This window comes from Symphodus melops (assembly GCF_947650265.1).
Source record: "Symphodus melops genome assembly, chromosome: 13".
In the NCBI taxonomy this organism is placed as follows: Eukaryota; Metazoa; Chordata; class Actinopteri; order Labriformes; family Labridae; genus Symphodus; species Symphodus melops.
In genome coordinates, this window is record NC_136703.1 from 8,489,945 (window position 1) to 8,502,550 (window position 12,606).

The 12,606-nt window shown below is 38.0% G+C and overlaps 1 protein-coding gene across 2 annotated transcripts in view; it reads left to right on the forward strand.

Annotated features, from left to right (window-relative positions):
• Positions 1 to 12,606, forward strand: part of gpr153 (G protein-coupled receptor 153) — a 34,995-nt gene that overhangs the window by 4,585 nt on the left and 17,804 nt on the right. The gene's annotated exons all lie outside the window — the stretch shown is intronic.

Below are 12,606 nucleotides of genomic sequence, written 5' to 3' on the forward strand. Positions count from 1 at the left end.
TTGGATGTTAATGTCATTTTACAGGCATGAAGTCCACAATTCTGGTCCGGGAGTAATACATATTATTATAGATAAATAATAATCTGTGGGTACTCAAGTACTTGTTAATTAGGTAATTCGAGTAATTGATTACAGGAATGACTGTAAGTTGCCATATATTGCCTCTAATATGTAGCATAATGACAACCGGTTTAAATATTGACATTGAGTCATATAGCAACCTATAGAGGGGCGAGTATAGAGGGGTCTGCTTACCTAATTAAAAAGTCCCAGTTCACCTGCACTTTTATATTCAAATCATGTCCTGTGTTTCCCAGATTAGCCGCAAAAAAGTTGATATAGATAAGAAGCTCTGGGAAAGTGGATCTGAGTAGCTTTTATCTTGCCCGCATCCAACAAATTAATGTTCTAAATCATTTTTTATGGTTTTAAAGTTCAGCACTGCATTGTACTAACTATACAGTACTTTAATTAAAACACAACCTAGTTGAATATCATGTCAAAGTAAGGACAAAGTTGAACCCTTACTAACATTTAAGGAGTCGCACTTCCAACAAAGGTGGAACTTTGACAATTGTGAATAAAGTTTTCATGGAACTCTTCCAGAGATCTACATGCTAATGCAAGGCTCACCTGAACACACTCAGCATTGCAAACAAACACAAGCTTGTTTCCAAGCTATATCATAATAAATTCAGTGGCAGCTGGAGGTCCACAGCTTTTTACTGCCAACGTTTCTCCTTTTCATATATTTCAAGGCAGGAGGGGCAAGACTCGTCAAGTAGACACGCATGCTTTTGTCTTGAAGCTTTCAACCATTGACAGCTGCTGCATTGTTTTTCAGGGTGGGCACAATACCTCATAGATTGGTCAAGATATATCTTAGTTCATTAGCTTGATGCTAACACATACTTGCATTTGCATTTAACTTGCTAACAGAGTTAGCATAGTAATAATTTTAACTTAGGAAACAATCTTAACGTATGGCAAGCATTACTATATGCACTTATTTCCTGAATTCTAAGGTGACAAACTTAAAACAAATTGCTTACTAATGCTTATCTGATCTGCTGCTCGAATCCATCTCTATAAACACTAAATGAACTGATCCAAGGACACTGCACTCACTCTGTATGTCTCAGTTTATGGGCTGTATCCCCCAGTTGCCTACTTTTAGGTAGTGGTGTGTAATACGACTGACGAAGACTGGAAACAGTCTGGTCTCAGTAGGTTCTGAGTCATCCAGGTCATGGCAAATTGAAGCTTGGATCAAAAAGCGACTGGACTTGTTTTGAGATCTTTAAAACGTCCTCCAAAAGGCTTCTTCCGGTCTAAATTAACTGTTGGATGAGGCTAGAAATATAAGCCTCAAGGATGGTCACGTGGGAGTTGTTAGCTGAGTCGCTGACCTATTTTGCCAAGAGTTGTTAATACCTCTGGCATTCTGTGATTCCTTAGGGTCACACGTTTCAAGGTGAGAGGGCTTCAGATGTTTTAATGGAGAATTTTGAAGAACATTGTAGGTTGATATTAGATCAGATTGCAGATCACCACCTCTGTTAAGTGATGGTCTATAAACATTAAATTGATGGGTTGTTTAGTTATCTTTCAAATGATCTTCCCTGGCCAAAATGTGCACCGCATCATTGGTTCTTCAGATGCAGATGGAGAGCAGTATCCTGTCCTGAAGAGCTGGCTCTCCAATGCGGTCTAATGCGCTTGTTCAGTAGATGTTCAGTCTCTCCAATATATCCCTGTATTAATTGTGCACTGGATAGCATAAACAACACTGTTTTGCCTATGCCAGAGAGTTTTGTCTTTGGGATGGACCAACTTCTGCCTCAATGTGTTCGATGGTTTTCAGTGGATTGGGATGTTATGTCTGTGAAATATCCTCTTGAGTTTTTTGGATAGTCAAGACAAGTATGGAAGTGAGTTCTGATAACACATAGCTTATGGGTGGACCTAAGAAATAAATACTTATCTGTGGGGGTAGGTTTCCTGTAAAGTTCAATCTTGAGGCTTCTGTCCTTTTTAATGCACACTTAACAGTCCAAGAAGGACAAGCTGTTTCCTTTGACATCCTCTTTGGTAAAGCTGGTCTTGTTTGCTTTGTTGAGGTGTATTGTAAAAGCTTCGACTTCATACAGGCTTTGGCTTTTTGTGCCTTTGTCAGTCCCTCTAGGATTTTGCTGACTTTTTGGGGGATTGTTGTTGCATAAAATGCCTGAATTCGCAGCAGTCATTTTTATGTGGCCGCATCAAGCTCTTTCATCTTTTCTGAAAGGCGCTGTTGACTTCACGGGTGCTCTTTTCAAAATGTCTGATATTCCCTGTATTTTATATCTTTCTACAGATCGTATCTTGTACCCAGATGCTCTGTGTCTGCTGGGTTAAAAAACGATCTCAAATGAAATGTAGTACAAAGGTGACAGAGCAGTGTCTTCTGGTTTATATGCACTCTCCTGAGTGCATATAAACAAGAAGTGAGTTTGGTCCGTGGTCACTAAACTTTGGTGACGTATAGCTTGCTGTTTTCGCGGGGGACTACTCGGATTGATGAAAGTCGCGGGGAAAACTATTTTGATTGTTCAAATTTGCAGAAAAGTTGTGGTGATTGGACAAAATTGCAAGGTCGCTCAGAAAGGGGATTGGTTGAATTTGCGTGAATTGTTGCAATCGCAACATTGCGACTTCTTGGAGGGACTGCTTTATTGAAGAAATGAGACAGTCCATGGAGTAGGAAATTGAGAGGGAGAGAGAGAGAGAGCGGGAAGTGATCTGCACTGGAGCCTTTTGCTGATGGCATTGACAGCCTCTTAGGTTGTGATGATTGTGAAAAGTGAGCAAGGCAAATAGTAAATAAACTTCAGCTTGTATAGCAGTTTTCTAGTCCTCTGACTCCTTTATGTCACACCTCATCATTGACAAACTGGTCAGAGGCTGCTATGTAAAATTACAATTAAAAGTAACTAATCCCTAGCATACATATTCATACACCGCTGACAAAGCAGTGGGAGTAATTTGGGGTCTTGTCCAAAGAGACATTGGGCATGATGTCACAGGAGCTGGGGATACAACCCCCAACCTTCCGGTTGAACGATGCCCCTTGGTTTTCGAAATTTGAGCCTCCGTGGTTGGGATGGCGACGACAAAGGAAATCATGGTAATTTTAGATCCCTCACCTTGTTAGTAAAGTCCTGAGAGTTACGGATGTGATGAGGAGTATTTCCAACCATGTGAGCAAGGACGGTAGCCAGGTGTTTTGACTGTGGACACAACTGATGCTGCTGAAGATGAGTCTGACTGATTATGTTTCTTTGTAGATTTCTTTGTAGAAGTCTGCAAACACTGGCAGTACTGTGGTCTCAATGAACTTGTTCTTCTCCTGTAAGTACAGAGGGTCAATGACCCTTTTTTGTAAGCGCTATTAGGATCTCTTTTAAGAGCTTCATACGTGTCACTGAGAAGACAGGCCAACATGCAGTGGTAGTCCACTGTGTTAAGAAACCCTGTGAATCTCCCTTTATCTGTTAGCAAGATAGGGATCTCATCTTCTTGTAAGAATGCCAGGGCCCTCCTTTCCTGCATGGCAAGGTTGGAAGGGTGACCCCCTGCATTTGATAGGAAAGCAGATACCTTGAACCTTAATTGTTCTGCTCCTGTGTCATAAAGGTTGTTGTTTCTTATTGCTGTTGTTGTAGCTGCGCTGAGGTAAACTACTGGTACTTGCTCAGGTGACACTTCAAACCATCCAACACCTTGAGTCAGAACTTGGTCCACCCAAAGACTCCCAGACATACGCAAAGCAACATTGTTTATGCCATCCAGTTTACAAAAAATGCAGGGATTTACAAAATGAATGAATCCTCAACTTAACACAACATTTGGGACATTGTGAGTTATAACTATCTTGCATGAATTTTTGCTTTATATACAATAATTTTTTATCAGGTGTATAAGATCAATATGAGCAGATGGTGAGCCGGGCAATTTTTCACTGCTTCATTAGTTTGAGTATTGGTTATTTATATTTATGATTGTATTATAATGCACATAAACTATCAGTCATTTACTCAATTAAGTTTTTTAAACAATTAATCTTTTGAACTTCATTAGTAAGGCAGATAGCCGGATGATCTCATTACTGTGAAACTGTAGACTCTGCATTGATCGATTGTAACCATATAAGGACACGTTTTTGAGTGGCTTAATTAGACCATCACAGCAAAGCATTTTTTACTGGATACATTTGGATAAGGACACACTTTCACATCTAGGCTTAATTAACACATTTAATTTTATATTTACTTATTTGTGGATGAGCAGTTAGTCTGACCGTTTGTGATTCTGCTGTATGTTTTCTCTGAGACTAATGCAGTTGCCATGCAACACACGAACAAATATAGCTTCCAGTTTGATTCCAGTACAATGAAGCTAATGTTATAGTGGGTGACCATTGAATAGTCTATTAAATATCAAGTCCTGAGTGAAATATCTGGGTGGGAAGCCACAACGGTTACAGAACTCTGAATGTACAGTAATTTGGGTCTCTGTTTTTGGGGAATGTAACCCTATTTTTTTTCTTCCTTATACTTCTGTGTAAATATGTAAACATTCAATAGAAGTCCCCATAATTAACTTTGCAACTCTTTTGAGACAACCACCTTTGTTTAAGGTTTCTCTTTCTTCAGGACAGCGGGTTAAAGCCGGTCACTGATCTCACTGATAAATAGAATTAGTGATGATAATGAGAGCTCACTGGAGATGAGTGACATTGATGGTGTTTTGCCTCTAAGGGCCATTGTAATCTCTCACAGGCAGAAGGAGAGCTCTGTGAACTGAAAGGGTGCATCCATTGAACACGTTTAGTGGTGGTTAAACGTTGGCTGTTTGGAGTATGGATCACTTTTAAGGATTGGTATGATATGACATCTGATAATATATTTATTGTAACAAACTAATGATAAGAACTGTTCTCTCGCAGCTTTGAAACGTTTCTCCTCAACTGTCGAGGAGATACAGTAACTTATTTATTTATTTTCTCATCTGAATTTCCTTTCATCAGGAGATCATATCTCAGAGCCTTTATTTAAATCGAGCCTCCTTAACCTAAAAAAGTTCATTTTAAAGAGCATAGCTTGGGAGTTCAAGATATTTGTCAATGGCTTTTCTAAAAAACAGTCCACTTTTTTGCTGCTATTAACAAGAAGTCTACACAGCATTCAGGTAGATGCATACACGCTGTAAATATTTAAGCCTTTCAGTACATCAAAGAAGAATTTATTGTGGGATTTTGATTTAATTCTGGGATTTTAATAGCAAACAATCACAGTTTGTTGCTATAGAACAAATGAGTCAAAGCTACAAGATGTTTCAAAAGTTTCCATTTTAAAATCAGTGTTTCAGGCTCACAAATGCAACTTTCACAAGTTGCATTTGTATTAACTTGTCAGTATTAACTTGTTAATAGCAATTACTGGGCAAAATCAATGCATTCATTTTTTTGATTTGCAATTTTATTGCATACTGTTTCGTCCGATTTTAGCAGTACCGTAGATAAGCCTCCACAGTGTCTCCCTGTAGTCACGGTCATTTTACCACTCACGTCAGCTGTTGCCATTTAGTTTTTGATCCATAATGATTTGGAGTTAGGATTTTCATGGTTGAGTAACTGTTGTAAGCTTCGATCTACAAGAAGGTCCTTGCTTTTTTTCTTCTTTTTCTTTAAGAAAGCTCTTATCATGAGTGAACTTGCCAAAGTTTTGGATTATTGGGGTTTAGCTGAATCTGTCAAAGGTTTGGGGTGGAAAACAGGGAGAAAGTACCCAATTTCAGGTAAAAAGAGGTTGTTTAATTAAACATAAGGCAACAAACAAAACTCACTCAAAATAAATCCAAAATGTCCAAAATCCAAGCGGAGCAAAAACAAAGGTGAGACTAATCAGGGTAATCAACAAGGCGGGAAACAGAAGGAACAAAGAACACAAGACCAGAACACTGAGGACAAGTACACAGTAAAACCAGACACTGAAAACACCACCTAAACAAGATATTACAAAATAAAACAGGAAACACCAAAGACTGGACTTAAAACACTAAATAAGGAACCCAAAAAACAACACAGGAAATAAACTTACAGGCAACATAGGAGGACACCAGGATACAGGAAAACACACTAAAGACTAGGAACACACTAAAGACTAAGACTAAATATAAATCAGAAAACACTTAGACACAGGGAAACATTAGGAAAAACACGAGAACTAAAGACAGGACATGAAATGAAACCTAAATCATGACAGAATCTTAGAAAATCTGTTTTGTATTAAAATTTTAGTTATTAGAGTTAGTTTTATATTGTGATTTTGATCTGGGACCAGGAAACAACAAACACCACAGCTTGACATATGAATTGGCTTTTGAATATTTTTCTTAGTTCTACATTTTTTAGGGGTCTTTTTGCCTTTATTGGATAGAACAGATGAAGAATGACGGGGCTTTCATATCAGCCATCACTGTAATGCTTTCCGATCTTTGGGATATTTTATAATTGTTTTAAGTGGGCCAGAGAAATGAAGGAGAGCCCATGACCTTACATACTGCCAACAAGTAAAGCACCTGCCATGTGTAAGCATCATAATATGAAACACTGGAGCTGTGCACAGGGGGGAGCAGTATTTTCCTCTCTGACAGCTCCAGGGATGAGTGGCTGCTCAAGATATAAGACCTTGTGCATCACACCTGTCAGCAGAGACCTTAGAAGAAAGAGCAACCTGCTTCGTTTACCCCAGATCATGCCTATTCAAAGATAAGGGATTGTGGGTCTGCACCATACTGTACATGTTTTTACTGGGCAAAATGAATTACGTGATGATGAGCATGGCTAGATAGAACTTTTAAAATGATAATGTACCTCGGAACAGGTTTCCATGTGTTCCTGGTTAGATCTTATTCAGACACACTCCCCTCCATGTGGCCTTTGTTTTCAAAGATAAAACGCCAAAATCGTGTTTATGCCTGCCAAAATCTGTCATGAAACAATTTGCTCTTCCTCTCAGTACCTCAGTCAGCTGATTTTAGTTTTAGTTGAAAAATGTAAACGACTCATTTTTTTTCCAGTACAAAATGTGACGATAGTGTGAAGTGTGCAGCCAAGAGAGAAAACCTCCCGACACAGCAATTTTAACCAGCACACCAATATGCTTCAGGCATTTCTGTAAATGCCTGAGTGCTGCTTTATGCTGAGAATGACAGACAGCCTTTAAATGAAAAACAAAACTGTAAGTAATATACAAGTTTGCTACGAGGAATATTTTGGATGTTTTCTTGGACTTGCAGAGAAAGCACAATAATAATTCTGTCTTAAATCAGTTTTGCTTACTTACTTTGTATTTCTTTTCGTAATGAGACATTTCACTATGTAGAACCTGATCAACAATTAGTCGTACACTTTATAAACTAAAACAATTACAAGGATATGTATTTGCCGACACAGCTGTTTACAACCATCTGAGTTATTTCTATCTTTAGAGTTTGAAGTAAAAATGATTTTAAGAGCCAATAAACACAACAAGATTGTTTAAGGCAATGTTTTATTATTATTATTAATGATAGGAAAAGAACCAGCATTGTTTGAGTAAGACTTCAGAATAAATTCTTCAAAGGTTGATTGTTCTGCTAATTTACCTCTTCTACCTCAACTTGAGTTGGGTTCCTTAGCTCTAAATCTATTTGTCACCAGCAGTTCATGAGACACAAGTAAAATTCTGTTATTTGTTCGAAGCAACCATGACACATTTCTCGCTCCCTTTCCTTCATTCATCACTTGAAGAATCTATTGTCAGTCAATATTCTCCATCTTGACAGTGTGTGTATTTATCAGCGCTGATATCCCCTGTGTGCAGAGGACAGATTTGGCCTTGAGACCTAGGGGATTGTGGGTGATGGGGCTGGTGCTTCAAATACGGTGAGAAGCCCCTCCAGTCAAATCAGCTAGCTCTAAAAGTACTAAGCTTTTCCTGTTCACTTCTCTGATAATATCTAAACCACCACTGCGATCACTACTCTTACTGATATTGTGCACTTTTACGAATTATTATTATGATTTCTCCTATGACAGTCATAAACTTGAAAATAGTACCCAGCATACGTGTGTGTGTGAGTTCTGTAATTAAACACAATTGTTTTCAGATTTCATTACAGAGTGAAATGGTTTTAACTCTGAATTTATGCAAATGTTGCTGTCTTTCCAGTTTATGGCAGTGAATGATTAACACTCTCCCTTGAGAAGTTCAAATGAGCAGTAGTTAATGTTTGAGAATCCTTGAATTTAACAATTGTATCACAGTAGATCAATGGATATTTGTGCATTTTCTATTCATTCTAAAAACATTTTTAGTGCTCTTATAAATATGTAATTTGAGCTCATTTCTGCATGATTGGACACAATAGGTGAACTGGGGAGATGTTCATGCTCTTAAGCAAGAGTTATAAGCTTTTGGAAATCTAGAAGTCATCTGTGAATAATTTTGCACCACACGCTTCTACATAATGGGGGGAAAGAGTGACTTCACGTGAAAGTGATGCAATCTAAAGGGAAAACAGTCAGAATTTGACCAAAATTGAAGATATCATCCGTGTATTGTTTGCTTTATATCGCTACAATACCTCCAACTGTTAGACCTCATTGCAATCTTTTCATTTTGATTGAACATTTCACTGTCTCTCTGGAGTCTTGTGAGTCACCACAGAAAAAGGGCTTGGAGTTTATTTTCTGCTATTCTCAGCTGGTGCCGGTAAATAAGAAACACAGCTGGATACAGAGAAAGTCAAAGTGTTTTTTTGTTGTGTTTTGTTTTGTACAAACGTGACTTATTGTGATAATGGTGCACACTGTCAGTTAAGTGGTCATCTTTGTATTGTCTCAGGCTATGCATGAGGTTATTTATGACATATTCTAATATAGTTCAAAATAAGTAAAGAGAAAATTCCTTCTCGTAACGTCATTGCCAAAGTGCACCAAGCTGAAATCCTACATAATATTTCTTTAATTTTAGGGTAATGTTTTTATTGATAGCTGCATTACCAGCAGTCTAAGACACTACAGCAACCCAGGACCAAGCTTTTTCAGTAAATATATATGATCTGCCAAAACAAACAAACAGCAACCTCCTATGGGTTTGTGGCCTTTCAAACGGTGTGTCTTTGTTTTGGTGGCATTCCTAGCATAGCGCTTTTACTCTTTACGTCACATTCACTGCAGCCATACATTCAGACACTGATGGAAGAAGATGTAAAGTCCCCATCCCTTGTCATATCCAAACACATTCTCCCACCACTTGCTGTGCCTGCCGGTCCAATTTGAGGTGTGATGCCTTGCTCAAATACTCTGAGATGTGTAGATTGGTTTCAAACAGCCAACCTCATTGTTTCATGAAGACCGACTCCACAGTCACAAACATGAATCTATATCTTTCATAGTAAACATCATCATCTGAAGAATAAAGGAGTTTATAGTGCTTCATCGCTAATTTAGATATGAAGCCATTCATCTTTTACACAGATCATCCTCCCAGTCAATACATTCTGAAAGTACAGAAAGGCAGATCATTAGATAAGAACACAGAGTAGAACATGAAATCCAATGGTGATAAGTACAGCAGTGGCCAGTAGAAGTCAGATAACAAATCCCTTTAACAAGAACTTTTCTCACAGATGCTTTCTCAGGACTACGTCAAGTATTTAAAAATGAGCTCCATTTCTGCTCTTCCAGACTCTGGCAGTAGAGGACTCATAGAGGAAGACAATTATGAAACCCTTTAGATTATTGCTGCACCTGTTGTAGGTGACATGGAATAGATGAGACAACAGCTCTTTTTAACATTGCAAAGTTGTGCATGTAATAATGAGTTTCAATGTTCAGTTATTTAATTTTAAACTAATAATAATATTTGACTGACTTTTTATTCTTTGTATAGGGATGTAATGATTCAGTAAACTCACTAAACTTAATACTGGGTTCACGATATGATTCTGATTTACAAAGATGAGACTGTAGACAGATTATGACATCATGTTGGTTGTGCTATTTTTGTAGTTCCCTGTCTTTTTGTCTGTTGTCTTCTCACCTCTTTCGTTTTCTCGTTTGTCTTTGGGAAGCCAAAATGCTTCAGCACCTTCGATATATGAAAGACGGTGGTGCGTCCTCAATTTCAAAATCTTGCTCTGCAGCTGCCAACCGCCTCAGCTATACAGCTGCTGACACTCACCATATTACTGCGATTCATTTTTCAGAGTACCAACGTAAATACCTTTGGATTGATTTTTCATGATAAATCTTCACATCCCCAGCTCTTTGTTTGTATTTTGTACTGCATTGTAAAACGATTGGTGCTTTGGATTATTGGTTGTGATGAAGAGAATGTACAAGTTTAAAGTTGCATGGAAAGATGTGAGTACCTCAAATTCAAAAGTTGATTGAACATGGTAAGGTACATCGAACCATTTTTTTTGGAAGTTTTGAAGTTTTAAGTGTAAACCAAAACAGTAAAGTTACCGGCTAATAGATCAAATCCAGGAGCTGATAGTTACTCACAAAAAATCAGATGAGAATGATCTGAGATACCCCTCACTTACAAGTTAACGGTATCCAAGAACTTTGACCTTGTGTCTGTTTTCAGTGGCTATGTTCACAGAGAGATGGGTTATGTTTAACACAAAAAAAAAGTTTCTGGAAAAAAGTTTTAGTACTGTCGGCTATCATTTCAGTAGAAATTTTTTTTAATGTCCTTTGGTGCTGCATTTGGAGATAAAAATGCAGAGGCAGGTGGATTTATTTCAAAAATTGAAAGATAACAAAGCATGAAATGGCCTGTGTGACGGCAAATAATAAGAGATGGAACAAGCTGGGGGTAATGGAATAGTTTGGTCTGTTAGTCAGGCTACTCCAAACCGTCAGCAGCAGCAGCAGCGTGTGATTTAGAGGTAGAGTATGAATCAAGAGTTGTAACCAGATAACCAGTGGAAATAAGTGATCCATACTCATAATGCTGGAACTCTGATTGGCTGAGACTCACACATATACCTCTGTAATGCAGCTGCTTTGCATATTATGATGTAAATGAAAATGTCTCCCGCATGAATAGATGTATGTTTTGGCAGGCCGAATAATACAAATGTTACCTCTTTGACTTGCATCCCTGCTTTTGTCTTTGATGCTTCTACAAATAAAGTAGTTCTATCATATTTTCATGACACCAGTGTAGGAGGACTTCCAAGCTGTTGTGGCTGGTGTGATATTTTTGTATTGTTTGGGGTTTGACTCAACGAAGGTTTCCGTCAACAAACAGACTGTAGCTCAGTCCGTCCCAACCACCTGGGGATTCCTGGATCAAAGCTCTGAATCATTCCCTTTATTATGCCGGCCTGCTTTAATGTGTGTGTTTTTTGTTTTTTTTTAGGTTTTTGAGCATGTGATTAGCCTTTTTGACAAAGTGTTTTTTTCTTTGATCATCTCTCTAGTTAAATGTAAGTGAAAGATTTTGCGTGTAATTTTTTTTTTGTATGTTGTTTCTTCATGTACTGTAATTCACACCTCTATATCGCAACCAAGCAACTTTTAAAACAACAACAGTCATTGTGATCTATAGCAAGACGTTTACAACGAAGCTACATTATGTCCCTTTAATTTGACATGATGGATGTGTAGTTTATCTCCAAAGGTGATATAGACAAAGTTCAGTGAAAGCATGTTTTGCCTTCAATCTCTAACGTTATTTCAAAATTAAATTTTCAAAAATGAGACACTGCTAGCTGTTGGATGTCATCTTGGCAGCATTTCAAATAGAAGGTGTTTCTTTCACTTGATCCAAAAGCAAGGTCACTTTATTGGAATCTTTGGTTCTGAAAATGCAACTTGAAGTATTGTGAAGTATATGTGTGCGCCTCTCCTTAGGAGCGTACCAGATTCGGCATCCTGACCTGCTGCATTTGCAGGACTGAGTCTGATTGGCTCACACATACAGGGTGCTACTGGAGGGAAAAGTGAGAGAGGAGGACGAGATCAGTGGAAGAGAGCAGGGTGATGGTGACGTGGATCTTGTCATTTCCAGTGTCCCCTCTCAGGGGTCTTGCCCACAGCTCACCAGTGTTTGGACAAGCCAATAGACAGGAAATAGATGTGACAACTCGCTTCAGCTGTGCAAAGCGTTTTTCACTCCACAGTTGTTGAAACAAAGACCTCAGCTTCTGATGACTCTCTGCTGGAGCTGAGAAATGCTTGGAAGGGGCCCAACAATCACCAAAGCTGCAGCAAGCTATTGTTTTGGTGGCAAAAAAACGTTGCACAATTCAATTAACACTCCTGAGACCACATAACCATGAATACATCTTAGTTAAGCAATAATGTGTTCCAACTTAAACATATTTCCAATGCAGTTAAAGTATAAATTGTTGTTTTTGTTGTTTTTGAGTCAATATTTCAAAATGTGTTTGTCAGTTTTATATATATATATATATATATATATATATATATATATATATATATATATACACACACACACACACACATACATATATATATATATATATAAAATTTGATTATTG